General features: G+C 37.0%; 1 long non-coding RNA gene across 1 annotated transcript; it reads left to right on the forward strand.

Moving 5' to 3' along the window:
* Nucleotides 1–24,840: 24,840 nt before the first annotated feature.
* On the forward strand, nt 24,841–25,508 carry LOC309404566. Its single transcript, XR_014181501.1, has 2 exons — nt 24,841–25,245; nt 25,277–25,508. It is a non-coding gene; the product is annotated as an uncharacterized lncRNA (long non-coding RNA).
* Nucleotides 25,509–26,574: the final 1,066 nt, after the last annotated feature.

Raw genomic sequence — 26,574 nt, forward strand, 5'->3', positions numbered from 1 at the left:
CGTCTGGTCATTGTTATCTTAAAAGACTGAAGAAACAATGAACCACATCCAGCCCTGGCATGAGTAAGTACTGCCTGCACAAAACTAATTACTAGCCTTCTCCCTGCAATTCAGTATGCATCCATCCATTCATCAGCAGGCTTTGTCTTGTAGCCAGTCTGGAGCTCACGGGCTAGTGTTACAGTCCAAAACAATTTTGATTAGTTGTTGGGTTTTTTTCAGATCAGTTGCTGTGAGACAATATGAAGTAATTTACTGAAGTCCCAGTGTTATACATATATTCTGGATATACTCCAGACACTAATCCTACAACCTTATTAAAAATCACAATAGAAAGGGAAAAAACAACAAAAACACAGATTGCCTAGAAAGCATTTTTTTTGTTTGCAGTCAAACACTCCTGTTAATTCAGTTGTCAGATTTTATTTTTAATACTTTTCCATTATTTGAACCTGAATAGGATGAAGACCTATAAAATGTAATAAACAGAAGCACCTTTTCTTGTCTCTATAAAGATAAATACCTTTCTTGCTGCTGTGTGTGTGCATGAATTTATAGTTTTATGTGAATTTCCAAAAAGAAGCTCCATTAGTTCAGTAATATCTCTCCTCCTTCTACAAAGCCTGGATATTGACATTCTCTGGGAATGTTAGACTAATTATAATTAGATCAAAATATTGTAAAAAAGGGAATGTTTACTCTCTAACTTCACAGTGTTCATATAATATGTCAATTTTCTTTTTTGGAAACTACAGCTTTTCAGTCAATCCATTTTTCTCCTTGAATCTGAAGGTAAAACAATTACTTCCCCTCACCCAAAAAGCTTTGACAGTAATCACTGTTGCCAGTCGCAGAGTTGGCTTCTGCAACTTTGTCCTTGATTTCCCTGCAAGAGGACTAGCACCCTTAGATGTATATATGTGTGTGTGAAATGCATCACATCTTAGGTTACAAGAAAGCGTTAGAAACAAGACTAGAATTTTCTTTTATCTCCTTTTATTATTGAATTGTATCCTTTCTGATTTGGCTTTTTCTATATATACAAGAATTTTGTGTATACATTGCTAAAGGAACATCTCTGCCTCTCTTAAACACAAGTTCATTGCTGGTGTTGAGCATGTATTCTCCAGTAACACTTGCAAATTCACACATTGGGTTAACATGCACACTCTACCCTGGAGACCAGCAAAACCACCGCAGATCTAAGCCTTGATTCTCCTTCAGTCAAGGATAGAGACTACTTTCATCAATCAAACTGCTGGCTTACAGGATAATTCCTTGGGTAGATATGGTATTAGTAGCCATTACAATTATTCTGTTAAACCAATGACTTTGGCAGACAGGCTGTTTGCAGGTACATCGTGAAGGTGAAAGGGTAGTAACAAAAGTCTTAACTATGGTAACAAAAACTTTCCGGGAAGACAGCATTTTCCACCTTTCTGTAGAAAAGAAAGCTGAGTTTCCCAGGGAGAATATAAAAAAAAGCATCTCAAATCTGTATTTGTATGTTAGTGTGTCAGAATAATTTACTAGATTAAGTGTTTCTTTATTGTGTTTCTTTGAGTGTAGTTTATTGTTAGTTTCCTGACTCTTTTATGTACAACAATGTTAAGTTTTTGTTTTGGACAAATAACATTTTATCAATTCAAAAATAAAATTAAAAAGCAAACAAGTAGTGAAATTCTATCTAGTTTTAATTTGCATTTATCTGTCCAGATATGGTTCAAGAATGAGTTCAGGGACTACACTAGAGTGTTTCAGGAATTATAATGGTCTATGGGCTGGACTTCAGCTTCCTGGTCCTTCAAACAGAACCCACAGTAGTGTCTGAAAGATTCAAATTCAGAAGATGGATTAAGAGCAATGGTCTGGAGTTAGCTAGTAGTAAATGCTGAGGGTAGCTACAGGGGAAGGATCAATTAACTCTGCCTAGAAGCATTTTGTCAACTATCTGGAGGAAGAAACACTGATTTTTATATCTAGTTTAATCATATGAGCTTCACGCCCGCACGTATACTCACAAGAGTAATGTGGGACCATTTATTACACATACATAAAGGCATAAATACAAATACACAGCCATATGTTAAATACAAATACACAGCCATATGTTAAATATAAGTTCTTAAATAAAGCTGAGGTCTCCTGGAAAGTAAGAAAATAATTAGTAGAGTGCACTATAACACTAACCTTGGGAATCCTTGGGCTTTCAACAATATCTTTCCTTCAGATTATGCACTTAAGGATTCTGATTTTTTTTTAATGTTTTTGAAAATGTAAGCTGGAAAATTCAGGCGTTTGCTGCTGTGGAAGCCCATAGTTGTATATGGTGGCCATTAATAGTTCCCTTCTTTCTTGTCACAGATGTCAGTTGTTCCTTTGTGGAACATAGATTGAGTCCCTGTGGCTTATTTATTCCACACATATACCTACCACACCAAGGATCAATGTATTTCATGACTAAGTAATTATTAAAATGCAGTCCCCGAAATTTGAAGATCAGAAATGCTCATTTCATTAATTTTTTAATAAGCTGATATTTTGGTAACAGTTGTGCTACAAGGCATTGCAGACATACATAATGAATGTTGAATATTTGATGATATAATACATAAAAAGAACCTATATAATTTAACCTCTGTTGATAACTGAGTTATGTTAAGAACAAATCCATGAACAGTAATCATCTTGCATTTATCTATTAGTCTGTCCATATATCCGTGTGGCACTCAGATTGTCTGATTTCACTGCACAGAACATTTCTCATTCATGAAGGACTACAATCTTATAAAAAATTAATTCAGAATCATATTTAATATTTAAACATGTTTATGAATTAGGACTGCAATGATACAAAACTTAGAGAAAAGTTTTGCTAAGACATAAAAAACAGTTAAATATGAAGATCTCTGCTTCTATCTGTTCAGGTGTAAATATTTCTGGTGACACTATCAGCAGATCAGCAAATCTCTTGAACTGAACAAATTAATGCTTTGCTCTTGCTCCTGCTGTGTTTGTCATGAACCCTCTGTGCAGCAACGTATGACTTTTTCTCACTTTCTCCTCAGGACCTCAGGATTAACTGGTATTCTAAAACTGATTTCTTTGGTATTAGTATAAACAGATAAAGAAAAAAAAACAACCTTGTTCCCTCTCCCAATGGGCCTTTATCTTTCCTCCACCAGAAACCCGAACGCTGAACGGAAGCCAGAACGATGTTAAATTAACCTGAAAATCTTCCAGTTCTTTGTCATGTTGTGAACAGATGATTTTCAAGTTTAGTTTCGTTTGGTAAAAATGGCCCACAACAACAGAAGGGGTTGGTTGGGCCAAGTTACTTCATTTACGATTAGCTTGGAAACAGCTGCCTAGAGAAAAACAAGTTTGGGTTTTATATTTATATTACCTGATACATAGGACTTTACAAAGCGTGGCTTACATAGAGTGCCAAGCAGGATGAAAAAGATATGGATTTTTAATAGCTGAAACCAATGCCAAAATTTTAAATTACAGCTGACATAAATTTAACTGAGATGTATATATAACGTGATAACTTCAGGAATGTGAATTTTAGGTTTGCTTGCACCAGCAGTATAACACAAAGGGATCACAGAATCACAGAATCACTAGGTTGGAAAGGACCTTCAAGATCATCAAGTCCAACCTTAATCCAGCGCCACCATGTTCCCTAAACCATGTCCCGAAGTGCCACATCCACACGTTTTTTGAACACTTCCAGAGATGGTGATTCCACCACCTCCCTGGGCAGCCTGTTCCAATGCCTGACCACCCTCTCAGTGAAGAAATTTTTCCTAATATCCAATCTAAACCTCCCCTGGCGCAATATGAGGATGAAGAGTATGAGCTGATATCTCGATGATAATTATACAAATTAAATGGTTTCCTGTAAGGAAAAAACATAGAGTTAATGCCATTCCAAACTGGAGATTTGGGGCTAAATTTTGTCATTCTGTATATAATAAGATTTACATTAAGTCATGAGATGCCTTCTGTGGATTTACATGTGACCCTTTTACAATACATGTTCAAAAGCATTCAAGCAAAATGATTATATGAAATCTGCACGATAATCATGTAAATGCAGATGCTGTGAGATTTTTATTGTTTTCCATGGCAGGCTAGGATATAGCAGAAATGACCTTTTGGATTTTTTTATGTAATTCTGATTCCTACCCCTTCCAAAAACTGTCAAGTTAACAAAGAATTGGGGAGGGTGGGAAAGTGAGAACAAAACCGTCACAACAATATTCTTATAGTGGAATACTCAACTTAGAACTATCTGAAAGAGCAAATAATATCTCAAAATAATGGGAAAGTAATAAAATTCATATTTAGCTTCTTACAAGAATTTTGGGAAAGAGACAGACAGTGTCTTGCCACTGAGCAACATATTCTAGTGATTAGAGCAGAATCTTCTCTGGCTTAAATAAGTTTTTTTCCCCTAAAAAAGTATAACTGTTTCTTATAACTTTCTAATGAAGGGTGGAACCTGCACCGTTGTGGCACATATTGGCTTAACATTTTTTTAACCATAACATTTTTAAAAATGAGAAATATCACAAACTGAGTTTTACTCCCCAATGTCTTTCTTTTTACAGCCGTCTTTCTTTTCCTAAGCTAGAGGGAGTCTGTCTTAACCATAATGATCTCGGGTGACACCATGCCAAATCCTTTCCCATTGTATCTGAAGTGACATGACAGTACATTACACAGTGAAGTAAAAGTTACCATCACTGTGACCTGATGAAACCTAAAAAGAATGTTTGGGCTTTTATGTTATAGATTTCTTTGACTTTTAGCCTTCTTCTAGAAAAAAGTAGAATATTTTGATCCAACATTTTCATTCGTTGTTATCCAGACATTAATAGGATGACAAAGTACTCTCTAGATGTTTTCCATAACCCCAGCGGACAAAGGTATGAAAACATACTTTGTGGGTGTTTTGATGTACAAGACTTCTATAACAGGATTTAAATGCATTGTAAAGTAGAAGCATTTATACTTCAATTTTTGCGTAAATTGATTGTAACTAGGAAAAGAAGCGACTTTGTTTTAAACCATACAGCTATAACTGTGTATTTTAATCTAATGCAGACCTTTTTCAAAGCCAACCTATATCAGTTGAAGGCTGAACCCTTCAAACATTTATCTACCTTAGTGAGCCTACAGGCTTTAATGGGGTCATTTGAATAAGGTGACCATTTCAAGGTGGTTAAAGGACCAGGCCTCAGGTATATACAATAAAGCTGAGGCACACAAACAGTCGAAAAGCTATAGAATAATTTTGTCTTCCTAATATATATTATTATAAAAACTTTTCACATTACCTGAAAAAATCAACTTTGTCAATGCAGTGGAACCAGAAAATACATTTAGAACCTTTTTTTCTGACCTCATTCACACTGATTCACACCAATGTAATTTCATATACTTTAATTGTATTACTTTTGGTTTTCCTCATTGTAGATAGTCAGACCTAAACCCTTATTACCCCTCAAAATAAATTCCTCATTATTTTAACAGCTTTGTGCAGTCAGAGCTTCTCAGCATGTATCACATTTCTATTTCTTAAGTTAGAAATGTAAAGCAGTTGGGGGTTTAACTGATTTAACATCCAGATTTGGTTAGAAGAAGTAAAGATGATTTTATGTTTTTCTGTTCACTGATGATTTGTGGTCTTTTAGCTTGTTCAACTATATTTGGAGGAACTTATGAGGCACCATTAATGAGAAGAGAAACACAAACTCGATCAAGGCCAAGACTCGATCAAGGTAATCAAAGTTTAAAAAAAAAACCAACAAGCTCCTTTGCTGAACCAGAGCCAATGTGCTGGTGAGAGCTCCTCTGGGGCAGCCAGGCACGAGTTCTCCTCAACACAGGCTTGGATCTTACAACACAGGCTTGGATTTTAAAGGCATGAGTGAGCAATCTAATCCCTGAAAACAGCGTACTTAATTTCAGCACAAGTAATCCTGCTGAATTACTGAATATTTGGAAAGATGCTGAAAACTTTTAATGGTTTATAAGGTTGAAAGCTGGATGATGAACTGCTCCAGAAATTTAGTATTTTACCCCTAATTATACAATTTCAGCAGTATCTCATTTCAAGTGTGAAAACTGAATTACAAATTTAAAAGCTATAGATGAAAAGGCAGGCCAGGATACTTGGGGAAAGCTGCAAGAATTTAAAAGTTTTGTTCCTAACTACTTTTCTTGGGAACCTGAAAATAAAAAGTAAACATATATCCATATCACTTGAAAAGACAAATTAAGTTTTTGCACGACTTTGGCAAAACACAGCCATTTAACTCATTGGCATTTGTGTGCACCAAAATCCTGAGAAAGATAAGGCTACAGTTTTTTGACATTTATTTGACTTGTAAATCATCTACTTCCGAATGATATATACTTTCTGAAAAAGATCTGAATAATTTTGAATTTCTTAGTAAGTTTCCATGTGAACAATTCTTCTAGAAGCGTGCCTTCACCTAAGCCGAATCATTTCTAGATTAAATGAGAGTGAAAGACACCCTTTCTACAATTAGAAATCTATCTTCCTCCCCCTTGTTTCAAGCTAAGCTTTCACAGGGGCCCAACTAGTTTTTTAGTCTCCTGTCTTCAGGGACTAAATTAGCACTCTTGTCATCCTAAATTCCCTCTAAGCCATTAGGGAAAGATAAGCAATTCCACAGGGTAACCCAAGCGTTAAGTGATACACAAGGAATCCAAAACAACAAAGTTCTTAATGCAGATACCTGCAGCCAGGTAGGATTAATTCAGGCCAGATATGTTACAAGAGGATCTATTATTAAATAATGATGCTAGAACATACCCATAAATTCCAGTTACCACCAAAATGTCAAGTAAAAGTCTTTCAGGAAAAAATTAACTTTTAACAGAATAAATAATGAATAACAGCTTCAGGACTTGGTTTTACATAGCAGCAAGGGAAACGCATGTAACAGAATTTTCTGCACTTTCCCTGCCACAGCAATTCAATGTCGGTCTGATCAGCTGCAGAGTGGATCTAAACATTGTAGGGAATGTATGTTCTGAAAACATGTGTTGAATTGATATAGCCTACTATACTCACAGCTCTTGAAACACGTATTCGACCTTCTCTTTTTAGTCCCACATGTAAGGTCTCCACCAGAAGAATTGGTACACAGTATGGAAGAGAATTTTATAAGCCTAAATAGGAAACAAGATTATTATGTCTTAATTGTTTTAAAGGAATGTTGAGTGCTGCTTCTGCTGAGCACTTAATACCTTAGACTTAGTCTCCCACTAATGTATATTTGTCAGGCAAAGGTAGCATGAGGAAGTGCCTCAATGTTTAATTCCATTTTGGCCTCCTTGTTCTGCCTGAGAGCAGGTTAAGTGCAGTATTGCTCGTACAGGCTGTATCCATACTTTGGCAGTACATCTTATTGATACACTGATGCTATAGTAGATATGACTGTAGGTGTCTATAACAGATAACACCCATAATAAAGGAAGATTAGGGAATGATGTCACATACTAGATTAAAAATCAACCCTACTGTCCAACTGTTAGTTTGCTCTCCGGCTTCTGCTTGGACTCTGCACCTGGATCTCTCTAGAGAAGCTTCACTTAAAGACTTCTTGAAAAAGATTGTAGGGATGCCACAACATGAGTTTTGAATCCCTCCATAGTGCACAGCAGTTATCACAATTTCTACCTCATACAGCAGAACATCTTGAAGTCTAAAAAGCACACTCACAAAACACCATGGACAAAGGCTTGATTCAAAGTTGCTTGAATTGGTATAAAATCTTAGAGTCCAATAAACTTTGAAACCAGAGGCCAATTTTGTGTCATATCTAAGCCTTCTCTAGCTTCTCAAGTGGATCTGCGTGATTGGTATAAACTGAAGGAAAAATCATACACTCGTTCAGAGTAGGGGAAGGTACTAGAATAAAGTGGGAAACCTGTGGCTTTCCCAGAAGACTTATCTATCTGCTCCTCTACCAATTCAATGTGAAGTATTTGATTCCAACATTGAGTAGAAAGCCATTCTGAAGACAAAATGAACCAGGCAGATAGTCCCAGGGGTATGATTTTACACAAAGATAGGCTTTGCTATCCAAATCAAGTAAAACAAACACATTAACTCAAACTGACAACCCTCATGACAGTAACTTCTAAGTTTTGAGTTAATCATACTGCATTTTGACAGATGACTGATGAAATCTTTCAGATTTGGCTTGTCCGTCATTTATTAGTGGACATCTAATGAACAGCACATAAAGTAGACTTGTTAAGTATAGAGCCTGCTGACAGTTCAATTTAAGAGTGAAGGGTAGAGAAAATTCACTCTAGGGCAAGCGTCATTTTTTCCACGGGAAAATCCTGCTTACAGTCTGCACAGGTCTGGTAGGGCTGTTCCCCATCTGTGTGACCCCAGCTGACACAGGGATACCAGAACAGTTAGCAAGGAAAAGGTCAAGCACTCAGGGGAGAGACAGGCAAACAACTCCAGAGTGATGACATTGTCATATTAATTTCTTTCTTAGAAAATTATATTTTTATACATATATAAAAAATAATTAAAAGACACACTCTGAGACATTTATATTTGAAGCTGCCTTTCTTGTCATTTTTTATTTTACTTTATTTATGAATAAGATTGATGAGAGGAACTATTATTCTCATTAATTTAAGATATCTTTTCGCCCAACATAATACAGCATGTAAATAATAAAATTTGGCATAAAATTTATAACATAAAATACCTTTTTACAAAATGTTCCCTATTGACCAAGGAAACAAGGTCTCACAAAAATCCTTGCTGAATGTTCAAAACCTTAAGGGAAGAGATTAAAGCAGATCTAAGGAAGATTTATTATCTTTATATGGAAATTTATATGTCCGCACACATGAAAATACAGCATTACTAAAACAGCACAATAAGGCAAAATAGATGCACTCAGGAAACCCTAGATCTAAGTTTAAAAGAGGATTTCTGGCATAAGATGGAGAAAAAAATATGTATTTGGTTCTAGATTGTTAATCACATTACTTAGAAATACTGTCATTAGAATAAAACAGTTATACTTATGATTCTGTATATGCAATTATTATTCCCTAGAGCCGTTTTGCCTGGTGTCTCAAAATAATTAACAGTTTCTTACCCATTCTCATTCTGCATGTGAAACCACTGATGTGACTCAGGAGTCTGCAGGCCTTCCTAGTGGTCTAGAATTCATTCCTGAAGCACAGTGTGCTGAATAATATGCTCAGTTACATCCTGTTACAAGTCATATTTTCAATATTGCTAAAATGTGTGCATTTAAAAAGTGTTAGAAGTAAGAGTAGGGAAAGACATTTTATGTAACTTTAGCCAGAAAGTTATATTTAAAGTTTCAATACAGATTTTTCAATGCAGACACGGGGATATATTGCATGAGAAACAGAGGCTGAGGAGCAGGGCCACAAATACTATCGTACAGAGACTCCAAAGCAGTTTCAGCTGTTTCCATACCCACAGCAGACTAAAAAATAGTCCCCTAAAAAATTACAGATTACTAGTACTCCGTGACTTTGCAACCTCTACAACCATTAGCACCATGTAGACTGCTGCCTGATTACACTTCCACATCAAAATTAAGGGTGGCATCTTACATCCATTGGGAAAGATGTGACTGATCCCTGGCTCTTCAGATCTAAGTATCCTTGTTATATCTCAAGTAGAATAAGATCTTTGGAGAAGTGAGACTGCAGTTCTTTATTTGTAAAGGATCTACTATGCTTCAGAGAATTAGCATCTAGGAAGTCAGAGCCTGAAGCTAATTTTTTTTTCCATACAATCTTCTGCTCATATAAGGAGAAAAATACTCTTTCTTCTTACCTCTGCAAGAACTAAATAGGGATGCAGTCGTAATTGTGTCAAGACTCCAATACGTGCTCTAATGAAATATGAATTACATTTAGGAGGTCACTGAGCACAGAAACTCATTCATTTGATGCAGGAATTTGATGGGGAAAAAAATAATCAAATGAGTCCTACAAAGAATCCCCCTGCAAAGGGAAAGAAGACATTGACTCTGACTACCCCTTCAATTCAAAGGAACCCAGTAACACAACAGCTGCTCCACAAAACGTCACAATGAACGTTGGCCACAAGAAGGCTTCCTGTGAAAAACAGCCAGCGGCAGCTGTCTGATGGCTGCACGCATCTGTGTGTTCTGCAGAGCTGCCACCTCTGCCTACCATCAAAAAGCAAACAGGTGAAGCACTGTAAAAATCGGTTATTTCCTTAGAGTTAGATCTGTTTGTGAAATATAATGCTCCAAGTTCTAAGACAAATGAAGTCAATACTCCAGCATTCCAACAGCAGTGTCTATATGTCTCCTATGCATATTAGAAGTTCATAGAGGTAAATGCCTGTGTTCTTTGCAAACCTATGGGTAAATAGAACATTCCTGAAAATGAACAGTTAAGAGGGGAAAAAACAAAACATTTAAAATGTTTCCTTAAAAAGTATATACATTTAAAAGTAAAGAAGGATTTATTCCAACTTAATTGTGCATAGAATTATTTAAAATATTTTGCAAATTGCAATAGTAAGCATCCACTGATAGTAAATGCTAGAATGATGTCTGCCTGGTGGATTTTTTTATTAAAAATTACCGACAATTCTTTATAAGTTTTGGTCATTTGTTTTTACAAACAGTATACAACAAATTATGCAAATGTGCAGATTTACAATGTCTAATTTTAGTAGCTGCAGTGTAACATTGTTTTTAGGAGCTGTCACTGGTATTTAATAGAATGAATGTGCTGAACTTAGTGTCAACAATATTAGGTTGGCTGAATGCTGGACTCGGTGACATGGGTGCTCTCTTCCAGCCCTGTATTCACAGGATAAATTTCAAACATTTCCAGAAAGGAAAGCATATGCAGAGGAGTTGCTGATCTTGGAAAGGCTTGGAAGTATACAGAGACCCAAAATGTAGCTGTATAATTTCCTCAAAAATGAGCAAAAAAATCCAATAAAAATTACTGTGGTCACAGAAAGATAAAAAGCAAATTGAATGGACATCAAGAGCCAGTCTCGTAAGTATCCAAGGGTTGATTTAAAAATCCACAAACTTCACTGCTTGAGGAGGCTACCAAAGCACAAATTTATTTGGTAAAACAAATACTTTAGACCATTTCATAGCTAGATCTGTGACAGCTGTGACAGTCCAATGACTGAAAAAAAAAGAATGAGAGACATATGATATGGCACTTAATCAGACTTACCAAGGGTAAAACACAGTTCCCTACTTTGTTACTTTAAAAGGATTACAGAACCCCCAAAATTTTTACAGCAAACGTGTTTCTCATCTGAATTTTACCATTCATTTTCCTTTTGCAAATGGTTGCTGTACCAGAAAGAAAGATCAAACTAAAATTGTTGGTTTCTGATGCATTTCTGAAAAGCTGCAACCAGTTGAAGTAGTTTGGGTGGGGGACGTGGCTGTATCCCATCTTTTCTGAATCAACAGCAGGTCTGAAACATCTAGAGGGGCCCGACTGGTGGGACAGTTGAAGTCTTCATTGGGCCTGAGACCCTCGTACGTTCTTCGACACTCGCCTACTGCGACTTGATCCCAAAATTGGAAAATAAGACGAATGCCAGATTTGGGATGAGGGAGTTTGTTTTGCTTTTTTGCCACTTCAGACAGATAGGAACCGTAGGACCCACAGCAGTATGGGAGAGATCTCCCTCCTGACCTGTCTTTCCAGGGCTCTGGCACTGACAGCACTGCAGTCTCCTGTGCTGAGCCTGCAGCAGCCCACAGCTCAGTCTTCTGCAGACTGAAATGTTTCAGATCAGCTTAAGGTATTCAGCTCTGTACAGGGATGACACATTGCATGTCACACAGTGTGCGACTGAACAGCGTGATACATAGGAAAATGGGCTGTGGTGCTCATCACTCTAGCCTTTAGGACATCCTGCAGTCCTGGCATTACTCGTGCAGACAGGCAAAGCGAAGGAGTGTGGGACACACACACATAATCTACTACAAAATTAAGAAATATTACTCAGAGGGTCAAAACTCTTACTCCTGGCTTCTTTATGCACATTTTTATTTCCAGTTTTTAATGGCAAATAATTATTGACACCTACAAGGAACTTGTGCAGAGCAGAACTCTTGAAAAATGCTCGCTCCATTCCTTAGCTTTATTGTGGAAAAGTTTTCAATCGTTGCTATCACCACTGTGTGGGAGATGATAAACAGTTAACAGGAGCGTAGAACAGGTCAGAAGACTGAAAAATGTTTTCTTTTCATACTTACCTTTCAAACTCAGACCTTGCAGCAACTTCACGTTCATGATCTTATGAGGGCTACCATAGAAAAAAAGCGAAACTAATATTCATCATACTTCAAATCGTTCAAACTCATATTAAGATACAAATGTAGTGGATTGACAGAGTAAATTATTTCTGTTACTTTCAGCCTTCAATCTCATAGTTCTCAACAATGGTGGTTAGCAGCTATTTTTCAGGAGTTTGTCCCAACAGTTTAAAATGTACCTATGTATGGCACTGAAACACTCCGCTTCAGTCTTCATAGTCTGCAAATGCTTTTCTTTAGTCCTCTGTTCTAGTCTGTCTCTAGCCACATTGTGGTCACACCAGCTCTGTCACATAGCCAGATTATTTCAGGAAAAGTCATACCAGAGCATATATTTTTTCTTTTGCTCAGATTTGTAATCCAGATTATTTATTTTTTTTAGATTAAATATAAAAGTACCTAATTCCCCATTCAGCATCTTCAGTCATTTGCAGACAACTGATTTGCTTGTGGATCATACCAAGCCATTCAAACAAACATGGCTTTATAGTTTAAATGACTTTATGTGGATATTGCCAAGCAGATAAACCTGACACATTGTTTGTGGTTTTAGACCTGTCCCTGTCACGTTTCTGGTTTATATGTTTTCTTTTAAACAACTAAGTTCAGCTACTTATTTACCACGCTGAGTGTTATTCATACTTGGTTACCCATAATGACAAATGTTGCTCTATCCCTCCATAAAGCTGCCTATGTGGGTTTTGTAACAAAACCAGAAAAGGTCCAGAGACAATTGATTTAGTCTCTACAGCTCATGGAAGTCGGTCAGCCTTTGCCGGCAGAAAGATTAAAGGAAATGCATCTCACTCTGAGTAATGAGTGAGAAGAGAAAGAATCTATCTCTTGGAGGTAAAATGCTATCTAAACTATGGATCAGCCTTCGACTAGAGCTTGAACAGGGGTTTCAAGTACCTGGTGACTGATGGTGCCAAGGGCAAACAACGAACAGAGAATAAGAGAAGAGATGAAAAGAAGCTCTGCTGGCATAATGAGGAGAAACGGTCCTCCATCATCTTAGCAGGGCTACGGCTCTGCGAGTTATAAATCCCTGTCATCTGCCTCACAGCCTGGGATAAGCACAGCACAATAAATTCATTAAAATAAAGCATGCGGAGTGTTGCATGTATTTTTATGTGGTAACAGGTTTGTTCTTCTGATAGCTTTACAGAAATGCCTGTTTTGTTGGAGTGTATCCATGCAGATATAAACTGAACAGTCTTCATGATATACGTTAATATCTAAGTAACAATAAAGGAGAAGCGCACTTTATTTGATAGTGTAAATCAGTTTCAATACCATTTTGAACTAAAGAGTGCTTTTTCATTGCCTTTATGCCAGACGCAGAAGACAGGAGCACTCTACTGGGTCTCATTTCCTTTTGAATAATTTAAAACAAATGAAGATTGGTTTATGATTTGCTGCAGTTTGAACCTATCAAACTAAGTTTAATAAGAAAGTGCTTTCAATCATCTGTTTTCCAATCAGGATATTATTAAAAACAAAACTGTAAAAAGGGCTATGGACCTTCAATGTTTGGTATTAGGGAGGAGTTACTCTTTGATGGGATTCATATCACACAATTACTTTTTTTATACATATAATTACACTTCCTAATGAATGAAATTCCTTAATCACTGATGAAAATGAATGGCTCTTCATCCAAGACAACTACATACCTTTTTGTCTTTATGTAATGCCACAGTATTATGGGCCAGATCTTGTAATCTCATAGGCTAACACAGGCAAAAATTCTATAGATTTCAGGACTATGTATGATTGGCAGATTTGGACTTATGTTATTATCAAGAAAAACACTTCATTGGATGTAAATGTTTAGAGTACTAAAGAAAACTGAGTTGAAAACTTTTAATTTTAGCAACAACCATTTAACCAAACCTACCTTTGTGGTAACATGAACTTTTCAAAGATATGCACTTGCACCATTGTCACACAGTTGATCAGAAAAACTTCCTTTAATCAAAAGGAATCAAATCAAATCAAATTGATTCTCTATCCACTCCTTTAAAAAATCACTGTTTTCCCCTATATTACTTAACTTTTCTAAATCTTTCTAAAAAGTAAATACAGCAGAAGATTAAAGAATGTAAAATGTGGATTAAATGTAAAAAATTATTTCACCCTCTTTCTGCAATATGGTCTTTTAGACGGTCCCTCCTAAGAGTACCTGCAACCCAAAAGTCACATTTTTCCATTATTATTCTATGTTATTCTTATATTTGTAGCACCTGCATGTTTCAAATCTAGAATCTCAAAGCTGTTTTAGATTTTCCCCTCACTAGAGAGCTACATGAGGATGTCAGTACCAAATCTAATTTTCTTGTTTGTGTCTTGCAACTCTTCCTTTAGAGAATATACAAACTTTTGCATGTGTTTATTCATTCAGCACTGTAACACCCACAAATGGACTCACTATTTCTTAAGCACTGCAAAAACCTCAACAGTGTCTAACGTACGTTATGCCAACATTATCACTACATGAAGGAAAACCAAATGATTGATCTCTTCTTACCTGTACCGAATGGAAGTGCTGAGGGTTTTCTTAAGCTGAAAAGCAAATCTGGTCTGTTAACACAATATCAAAACCCCTACCCACTCTCATGAATAGGTAACTTTTTGTATTATAAATGAAATTTTAATGTCAGAACACAATTATTTCTCATAGTTTATTTCATGCTTTCAGAATCCCCATATGTAGGTGAAAAGCAGATCCAAGGGAAATTGTCTTGACATAAAATTTTTTTACGTTACAATATGATGTGTATATATCTATCACATAAGCCTAAAATTAACTGCTTTGGCAAAATTTCTCAAGCAACTACTCCCACTATGGTTTAATGTATGTATTATATTTACCATTTCTTATTTCTTAAGTGCAGGAAAGAATTAAACACTGCTGTAAGGACATTACGTTTTCTCATGCAATAGCTTTCCTGTGTGTATTTGATTTAATTTGAAACAGAAAACACAAGAAACTCAGTGTGCAGTGTCATAAATCGTTAACACTGATTAATGAAACTCAGCATTTTCCTCTGTCATTAAGCACTCATAATAGTATTTCAATTTAAATATAAAAGTTTGACAATTTAATTAGTGCTGTCATAAGAAAATACATAACCAAATTGCTTATAATAGAGGAATTGAGGGAAAGTTGAAACTAGACTTTAAAAAATCTCCTACTATAACCCCAAAGCAATTGGCAATCTTATTATTACATGTTCGTTTGGAATATGTTGTACCAATATTACCATCTTATACCGTGGACATCCCTAAAAAGTCCTAAAAATCTCAGCTGATCCACACTGAAACATGCAGTAATGTAGGCTTCAAGAACACGCCAGAGAAATAGTAATCTTTCAGACAAACTGTGCCAAATCACCCAAAGCTTCAGAAAGATTCAATAGAAAAAGTTCAATCTCTTATAAACATTTTTTTTTTTTTGCTGCACACTTGTCCTTTGGGGAGCTACTTTTTTGTTTAGCTACTTCAATTTTATTTTGCTTTGTTTTAATTGAAATGGAAATAACATTGCTAGTAAGCTGCTAGCTCTGGGCTTCAGATTACCTGTGTTACCAGAGGACTTTTAAAACTCAAACATGGGCACACGTTCTGAAAAACTCTAAATACCGTGTACTGTGGCCACAAAGTCTGGCACACAGCCATCTACACAGAGAAAGCTGCAGGACCACGGTTGCATTATATGGTGCAAGCGCTTGAGTTAATGCTGTTTCTGAAGGGAGGGTGGAAGGCACTAAAATGTGCTTACTTACTAAACACTCTCCCACCTTCCAATGAACCCAGCTCTGAATAAATGGCAGGGATAAACTGAAGCTTTAGTTCACAAGGGCAATTACGTCATGCCACTGAAACCTTAACGCCGCTAGCAGACTTTTGCTGTACATAGAGCATAGAAGGGTGCTCCATGGCCTAGCACAGCAGAGAAGCATCAACTCACCCCCTTTCAAACAAAATTAAAGTAATTTCAGAAAGAAAACTGTTTCTATGACTTTGTGAGAGGTCACTACCTAGATCAGATAATTCCCCTTGGTATAATTACGCCCCATGAAAGTCCATAGGCCAAGTCGTGTGATGGCTAAAATCACTGCCTGTATGGAGAGTGGGTAAAAGCAGTGAACACATACGAGGTGCAAGGGGAAGGGAAGAGAGAGAAGGACATACGTTATCTGCAGGTTCTGAGAAATCTCAACTGCTTAATCACAATCTCTAACACGCACAGAGCATTAACTAGTAATAAGGAGGAGGAGAACTGGCATGGTTGTGTCTCTCTGAATTGACCAGATTCAAAACGGAGAGGAAGAGTTAATCTCAAAGTTAGTAAAAGCATGTGGGAAGTTACAAATGTGGAGAGACTTATGAGACGTTGGTGGGCATCTCACATAGGCTGAAGTAAAATATTCTTAGAGCTTCTATGAGTTATAGATAATGTCCAACAAAGAGATATTGTATGCAGCATAGGATATTTCTGTATCACTCCCCTTCTATGAGGTAAAGATAACCATTGGTTAATCCAAGGATAAATGTTTGCCAAGAGACCAGCAATCACGAACTGATTGTAATCATTGCAAAGAAACAGACAGCACTTCATATACAGTCATGTAAAAATAATTTGCTTCCTCAAGGCAAGGGAAGGCTGGGAGCAAAATTGACTGGAAGGGAAAATGTAAATAGAAAAATGTGTGTAAAGCTGAAAACAAGCTATTTAGCTTAAGATACTTAGGTGGCTGATCTAATCTAGTTCCACAACCAAGAGGGATCTGAAGCTCTTCTGGTTCAGTAAGAAACAAATGAACAGCAGCAGTTAGAAATATAGTAGGCATACACTGTGAATTGAAGAAAAAGATTAAAATTAAGAACAATTAAAAATTCTAAGGCATAGAAAAATTGAGAAGGCATGGAAAAAGGGATGAAAGGGAGCTTTATAAAAGTACTGAGAAGCAATTTCAGTGGTGGCTTAGGATTTTCAGCAGGAGATGATAAGATGCTAATAATGACAGAGAGCATGATAAATAGTACCAAGTGTCTAAAGTCCAAGTAATGGGATAATATCTGACAACTATATCAACCTTCCCAACCCTAAAAGTTTTGTACTGTGAAACACTCACTCGTGGCCCAGAGCCAGGAGTGCCATGCCTCCTCCCTCTGAGCCCGAGGGCAGCAGCGCGCTTGAGGTGAGCTTGGCGGGTGAGAAGCAGCTGGGGCTGCCATGGCGGTCGGGCTCCCACTCCCAAGGGAAGCCAGAGCCATCAGCCTCAGCGGCCCTGCACCTCGTTTCTGACCACATGGGCCACACAACTCAGCCCAGTTGCAAAATGGCCCTTGCCTGCAGCACAAGAAGTGCAATCCAGTGTCTAGGCAGAGAGCTCCCACCATGGGAGGGTTGATGGGTTGGATGGGTGTTGAGCGTGGTCAGCTGTAGTTTGCTCCCTCCGCGATCCCTTCCTAGGGCTGGAAAACAAAGAAGTGGTCGTGTGATGGAAAGAAAGGAAAGGGTTGCTTTGCAGTAAATGGGTTTTGGCTTCATTGAGTTTCTGGTGTCCTTTTACAACAAGGAAAAAACCTTAGGCACCATTGTCATTTTATTAAGATGTTTATGTAAATATTGAAATAGCCCACTAAAACCAACGGGTCTGTATTGTAGTGTAACAGCTGTGAGCAGAAAATCATATTAATGACATGGAGATATCTGCTTATAGAGTTGGCATTAGAAAAATCATATATTCGTATAACAAATACATGAGACTGGAGAGCATATTTGTGAAATACCTTGAAATTGGATAGACTGTTTTCTGCTTACATGAGTGGAATCTATACTAGGTATCTATCTAGTTGGCCTTTCAGTTATTGTAAAAATAAAGACAGAGAAATTCTCTTACTCTTCAGTAAAAAAAAAAACCTGGTAGGCTAGGATTCCCATTACCTTGTCTGGACTGATCAAGAACTTAATTTTTGTATTGTATTGACACTCTGCTCAGCTGGAAAGTATGTAAAGGAAATAAAATACAATATCTCATTATTCTGCCAGGTCTGATACTTTGGATCATCCAAGTGTGTTTTCTTAAAGAATTATCCACATATTCCTTTATTTTCAGAAGAAAAATCTGTATGAAGAAAGCTATTTTCCGATTCTTCTCACCATGGATGAGTTCATCCAGAAAAATTACATTTAATTTCATCTAATAGCTTTCTTTCCAGTTATAATTCTGACCTTACCCAGAAAGGGATTTTCATTCTTCGTAATATCAAGCATAAAAGAAAGAAAGGAAAAAAAGCTAAACAACCAACTTGGAACTGGAGTGACCTCCTTACCATACAGAGGATACGGAATTAATGTAATGTAAATACCTTTGTACTGTCCACAAAACAATCACCGCTCCCCATACCGTTACCCATCTCAGACCTAAATTCCACCTACTTACCACCTTTATATCTGTTCAATGATCCATATCTCTCATTTCATTATGAAATCAGAGGGAAACAAATGAAATGTATAGACCTAGCAGGAAAGAGCAACTTCACGAGTGCATTTAACACATTTGGAAGAAATACTTCAAGAAATCTGACTTTAGAGGACCTACAGCACATTCTTTCCTACATTTTATTCCAACTTCTATCATCTTTAAGTGCATTTTTTGAACGTTTCTAACCTCACAAGGAGGGTAATCACCAAATAATACCGTAAGAACACCTTTGTGCAAAATATTTTCGCTCGTTTTCCTCAAATAACAACAGGAACACTAAAACAATAGAATGTACTCTCCTGCAGTGTTTTACTTGTTTTAAAGGATTTCTTGTTGAGTTTTGTCTGTGTAAAAAGTGATATAAAAACAGTATTTGGAGGATGGATTTAAAATTCCATCAGATGGAAAACAGCAAAGCTCAGGTCAGAACCTGGTATTTTGGGGTTCTTACAATTCATGTATATTTAGGTGTAGGACTGAAGTTACTGGCACTTAAGGTATTATGAATCAATATTAATTAAAGTGAAAACTAAATACCTATCAACTAACATTAAGCCAATGGTATGATACAAATTGGAAGGTAACTTTTTATGCAACAGGAAAAGAAAGAAAATTACTTTTTAAAATAACTCTAAATATATTTTAAAATAAATCAATAAAATTTTAAATCCCATTGAACTGTAGAGATTATTTTAAATTAATCTTTTAAAATCCACTTTTTAAAATCCTTCCAAATGTAATCCTTGGTTGAGATAAAAACCCAATTCAATTTTATTTTTTTAGATGTTTATTTTTCTGCTAAAACAGGCTATTCTATTTTAGATCACATGAGCTGCTATTTGAGTAAATGAATAATGATATTTCTTATGCAGTAGGGGCTTAGTCAGTCCACATCATCTGTGGTTTATCCAAGGGGATTAACCATTTATAATCAAATCCAGGTGGATTAATTGTGCCCTGGATGGGAGGACTCAAGCGCTGGCTCAGTGCAGAGACAGTTCAGATCTGCTGGGCTTCTTAGGGCAGGTGTGGTGCAACAAATGTACTCCACCATTTCCAGGCCTCCTCACGTACAGAAAAAGGTTAAGCACTTCTGCACTGTGCAGAACCTTAGGGAAATCAAACCCAAAGACCCAAGTTAGTGATATTCACTGCAAATTTGTTATCTCGAGCTCCATGAAAGGAAAATATTGAAAAATGTGATGCAGAGACACAAGCGGTGGTATGCAGTTAGCTTGGGTGTTGTACGATACATTAGTCCCCACTCAGGTGCCTCTGCACTGTACTTGACTTGTACTTAGTCCAAGGCAGTTGTGCATGAAGGACAGAAGCCAAATTGGTTCTCACACTTACTAGCAAACCTGAGAAGGTCCCCAGAATTTGAAGCACTCAGCCCAAAGAAGACCTTTTGAGTGGATGTATGCGAGCAGATCTTGCCTTTGAGCAGTGCCACACCATGATCTTTGCATTTCAAGTGCTTATATTATGTGGTTTTCCTGTTCTTTGGATACCTCCGTCTCTGATTAATGAAATAATGATTATATTCAATGTGGATCACACAGCTTAGAAATTCAGTGTTAGCTTTTGTACTGGCCTTTCTTATTAAAAGTCGTAGTCAAATTCATGAAGTACTACATTCAGGTAAAACTTCGATTCTACAGGAATAGAGCACTAGAGGCTTTACAGCGTCCTGTGATGCAGACGTAGGCTTGCATGCCTCTGCAACAGCACCATGTTATGGCTACAGACACAGCAAGCCCTAGTTCTGTGTGTTAGAGAAAGCCAGAAGTCTTCCTGAGTTGTGTTCCTTTCCTCGTAGCTGTACAAGGGCTATCTACAAAACCGGCCACTGTCTTTAGCCGTGCTCTCGTTTTCTGCACTTGCTTTCATACGATGATTTGGAAAGGAAGAAAAGGAAGAAAAGAGATAAGAAATAACAGTCAAGAGGAAAAGCTCATTCACTTAGTTGCTTTGTGTACAAGAAGTCAATTTTTTCTTAGCTTATGGAAAAGATTTTTTCATCATCTTCCTTATGTGCAAAACATCTCTTTTGGCCACAATATCTAGGGAACAGCTGAAGGCGAAGCATAAGTTCAAAGACTAATAGGAAACACAAAGCCACTTGAATTCCACACAACAAAGATACACACTGTTTGCTACCAGATCACAAAGAGACATAGGAAATATTTTTTACTTGCTTGTCAAAAGCAACTACATGGTTGCATGTAGTATGAATAGTATGTTCTGATAATTTCAATGTGATCCCTAGCATAACACGTAATTCAGTGGGCCACGTACAGAAAGAAAATACCTAAATCATTTTATTTATGAAAGACTGAGAAAACGTTTCTTTGTTTTTATTGCTTCTTTGGAATTATTAATGATTTTTAAAAGTCTAACACTAAAAAGAAAGCAAAATCATCAGCTAATATACGGTATTTTGTAACATGTATCATCCAGCTCTTTGTAATAAGCAAATTTATAATAAGCATATAGCTTTGAAGGTATTCCTGATTATGAAAAACCAAACGTGTAAATATAGACTTCGGAAACCAACTTACTCCCTCATGAAGTTTCACCAACAATCCTGAAATCATTTATGTATTCAGACATAAAAGTGCACTTAGTAGCTGTAATTACATATTTTACAACAGCCTGATTAAAGAGCACATCCGTTATATGTATTGTCTTGTTGGCAGCGAACAGAAATAAATCAGCGTAAGGAAAAGCAGGCAGTCTATTTCCTCTCCCCACCTGCTGACTCTTCAGCCAACAGCTTGAGGAGAGGGAAGTCTCACAAAGCAGAGGAATGATAAATGATTTTACTTCCTATTTCTGCACCTTTGGACGAGTTTGACATTGTCTCACGCGTCCCTGTAGCTCTCCAAATAATACTAGTATGGGCACTAATAAGGATTGGCACTGACAGAATACATGGATAGATGTGCCTTATCACTGCGATCATCTAGACTGTGCCTGGCATAATCTATTGGTAATGAATGACTCACTCTAGAGGAAAGATCGAGAAAGAGTTCGTTACCGAGAGCTTCATCTCTCTCACCACTGGGAAGAAAGACGCCCTTACCTCTTCTGGGAGAGCAGCCTGTTGCCTGTGCTTTAGCACTCCACGTGCCCGGGCACTGAGGGAAAGCGGTGACGTGGCTGCTCACAGACAGACGTACAGATGCGCTGTGTACCAGTGGAGCTGGTTAGCTGCAAGTCAGCCCTGGCCCTGAAGCTGTGAGAAAGCATTTGGGTGACCTGTGCCCATGTTAACAGTGGGGTATACGAAGGGAGGCGCTTACCTCCCGAGCAGAGCAGGACTGGGTCCAGACACCTAAAAGTTCAGCCAAAGACAGTTGCTCTGCTTGTTTACACCATCTGGAAAGATGCATTCACCTCTACCTACTTTGCACCCAGCTACTTGCAGAGTGAAAGTAACTGTGGTAGTCCTACACGTTAGGATACTAACTCTGCATCTGATTCTTCAAGCAATCCCAATGCTAGAAAATAAAAAGCATGATGCTGCCCTCAATATCACAGCCAGGCACATCACACAGCATCACACAGAATGAAATAAGTATTTCTGATTGTACAAGTCAACACCAGTTCTCATCCTTTCCAGGTAATGGTGGAACAAACGCACCGGTACCACACATGGAAAATTAATAAAGTGTCTTAGGTTCTTTTTTAGATCTCCTGAGGCAAAGCTGCAAGTGAAAACAAACGGCTAAAAGGGGAGGGGGGGAGGATGTATTGTAACAAATACAAATGCCTTCTGAGAAATAAGAACATGACGTATCAAACATGGACCACTAGACTCTCCCAAGGAAGTTCATGGTGAAGATGACTGGGTGAAATCTGGGGTTGGACCCAGGGTGGCATTTGTTGCATTGTCTTAGGTGGTCTGGCCTGATTGATAGTGCAAGAAAATTAAGTATCTCAAGAAGGAATCTTGAAAATCAGAAAACAACTGACAGATAAGTAGATTCAGCTAAATAGGAATTTAATGCAGAACGAGGCTAATTAAGGAATGTCTCCAACAATGTTTCTGTTCACAGCTGTTCAACTGATAATAACTTTGGTAATGTTGGGGTCAAGAAACAAAGAAATTGACTTCAAGCACATTGTGGAATTGGCATTCAATGGAATATGGGATCCCCTGACTCCGACCTCTCCTTTAACTTGGACAGAGTGTGAATTTGAACTTGGATTTCCCATGGTCTGTGTAAAGGCTCTGAATGTTAGAGAGAGAGTCACAGAATAGTTTAGGCTGATAGGGACCCCTTAATGTCATCTAGTCCAAGCTTCTGCTTAGGAGGACTGACGTCAAAGGTTGTTCAGGGCTTCAGACGGTCAAGTTTTGAAAACCTTTAGCAAGGGAGATTCTGCAGCCTGTCTGGGCAAGTTGTCCCAGTACTTAACCACTCTCACTGTGAAGTGTGTTTTCTTATGTCTAATCTCAATTTCCTTTGTTAAAACATGAAAAAATTGCAACTATTGTATCTTATTCTTACACTGTTCACCTCCAAGGCATGGAAAAAAAACATTCTTTCTGTTCAGGCAAGCATGAATCTGCGCCCCTCAGGTTCATGATCAGCCTAACCATTAAGGTAAAGCCAATCTTAAGGTGTCTATATCTCTCTAATTAATTTTTTTTGGTATTTATTTCATTTTAGAAGGCAGCTTATTAATTTCAATACCAATTAACTACTGTATATAGATAATGGACTTTGCTATTTTTGTAATACGACTTGTAATATTGCATGAGTTGAAGATTTAGACTACAGGTCAGTGTCAGAGCTTTCCCATATTCATCAGAAATTGTGCTTATTGCTGCATGACAAACAAGCAGAAAAAATTAAAGCTTTCCCACTTCTGTACCTTCTATCCTGATACAGCATAGCACCGTTGTCATTTTATGTAGAAAAAAGAAATTATAAAGAATACTATACACCACTGCTTAAAATAGGTCAAGGGCAGGAAACCTTAGTGCTGATTTCAAGCTATAAGTACTCAGTACAGAAATACTATGTCAACACATTTTATAAAAAGTAAAACTAAATAAATAAATTTTGAAGTTACAACCAATGAAGTGTCATTCTCTTTTCTTCCATTTAAAAGCAAGATTGTTCTTGACCTCTGGAGATGCTTGAAGTTCATTGTGAAGGAACACTTAGTAGTTGCAGCTTGTACAATGCTAAACAAGAATAAAGCCACTCCAGTACAATAAGTCCAATTTAATATATGTCCCTCAAGGACTTTTGGTGCCACTTGCCATATATTTATAGATGTCTTACATTTTAAAAGTTATAAACAAAGCATTGTTTTCTTAATAAAAAAAACCCTCTTCTACAGTGCAAACAAAAAACCAAGTTACCTAGTTGCAGCTGAAATTCACAATTCAAAAATAAGCTAAAAAATTGCCTTTGGCTCCTTGCAAAATTAAGACCAGGTTCTGATACAGAAAATTCAAACAAACAGTGGTGTTTTTGAGCAGTAACTGAGTAGTAATTGAGTAACGAAAATAAAGATTAACATTATACTGTAAATTTTTGAAAATAACATGTTTACTCAACTGAAGAAATGAGAAATTGTCTTATATCTTTATTTGCTCTGGATTCTAGCTACATTAATTAAAGAGGTGAGTTATCACACAAGCTCTGCTGTCACTAACGTTCAGTGATAAAATTATCAATAAATCTGCAGTCAGGAAAGAACATTTTCTCAGTTCAGACAGGAATGGAGCATTGGGGTTTGTGGGTTTTTTGAGGGGGCAGGCTCTGGTGTTTTGTTTTCCTTTTATAGTTGAGGTATGGTCCAGTCCTCAATAACCCCTGTGATTTTTATGGAATAATATCTACTTTTGAAGTGCTTCTGGAAAACAATGAACCACTACACCAATGTTCTTGATCAAACACCTACTGTTTGTGACTGTGGAAGACAGTCTTTTCTAGACCATTATCACTATGTTCCTAAATCTGAAAATGAACTGGTAGCAACAACATTCATCTGGATCCACACATAGAAACCACGGGATAAAATTGATCAACTGGTTCTCATAAACTAAGACAACAGGGAAATAACAGTAATCTTGTTGGAGAACTGTTCCTCCACCACCCCACCCCCCCCGAAGTTGAAAGAATGTCAGACTATCTATCTGGAGAAAGTGGAAATGTATTGCTGGTACATAATGCATGACTGATTGATAGAAAATTAATGTAAGATGTGTTTAAACTGATTGACAATGGCCAAAAAAAAAATAGAAAAGAAAGTAGAAATATATGAAAGGAAATGAACAATGGAGGAGTGAAGAAAAATATATTAGCGGGAAAAATGATGAAAAGCAGAGTAAAAAGGTGAAAGGTAAATGGTATGGAGAGTAAAAAGGTGAAAGGTAAATGGTATGGAGAGCAAAAAGCAGTAAATAATAGGAAGAGATCTGTAATGAAATGTGGAAGAGCAAAAGGAGAATATAAATGGAGATAGATTGAGTGTTCAATTTTGTAAAAGTTATTTGCTTACAGGCAAAATAGTAATTTATGCTTCATGTTAAGAAGAGAATTGACTATATCTTCAGTTAAAATTTAATACCAGAATCTTAATATTTCATGCAAAAGACCCTGTAAACTGAAAAAAAAAAGAAAAACAAAACAAAAGATGGTGTTCTGAGGTTGTCCAAAAAACAACAGAGGTTCTTAAACATTGTGGTCCATCAAATTCAGTCAAGAACATTACCTAGTAGCTAAGGGAAATGAAGCAAAATATATTGAAGCAGCTGTTTGTCTATCGTGCAGTCTTAGACTTTCATGAAGTATGGAAGAAACAAAAAATGAGAGAAAATTGAGATGTTAATATCAAGGGCATAGATTAAGAAATCTAAATTAATTTGCACCTGATAAAAGTGAGATTACCAGAAAAGGTCCTTCGTTCGTATGGCTCTCCTGCCAATGGGTTATTCAATGAGATAATGCAGAGCCTAAAGCAGGAAGGCATGAAGTGAAGCTGAGAAGGGACTAGGCACGAAAGGCATTTAGGAAACGAAGTCTATGCACAGATGGTGATTAATATGTGAAATCGATCACCAAAGACAGCAGCAATAGCTGTAACCATAAACTCACTCTAAAGCTACTATACAAGCACTTAGAAGAAAAAGAATATTACAGGGTACAAAGTCTAGACAGGTATTACTCTGTTGTCAGAATACACGATGTGCCACCAAACATGTATTTAACTTTCTGTGGGAAGGAATTTTCTCCCCACTGCACACTGCTCGTAGCCATTATTTGGATGTCTGTTTCACAGATGTTTTGCACACACAGTTAGTAAATAGGTGTGAAAGTTAGTTACTCCTTGGAGAATGAGGTATACTGAAAGTTTTATGGAGAATGGTATCTTACAGGGAAATTCTCAGTGCATGAGGGAGAATCAGGAAAAAAAATCTCCTAGTCTGCCTAGAACAAGTGAGTCTCAACCCCTCATCCAAAAGAGTATAGTAATAAATTAACCAATAGAATCGAGGCGTTTCTTCTTTACCATTATATTAGTACAGGACATTAGTTATATAGGCTGAACAGTTGTGTTTTTTTTTTTTTAATTAATCTTATACTCACCATTTTTATTAAATACAAAGAGCGCCTGTGTGTGTATGTCTACGGATGTCTATAGCAGAATTTTTGGTGAGTGCA

Source organism: Phaethon aethereus (assembly GCF_964289735.1).
Source record: "Phaethon aethereus genome assembly, chromosome: 4".
In the NCBI taxonomy this organism is placed as follows: domain Eukaryota; kingdom Metazoa; phylum Chordata; class Aves; order Phaethontiformes; family Phaethontidae; genus Phaethon; species Phaethon aethereus.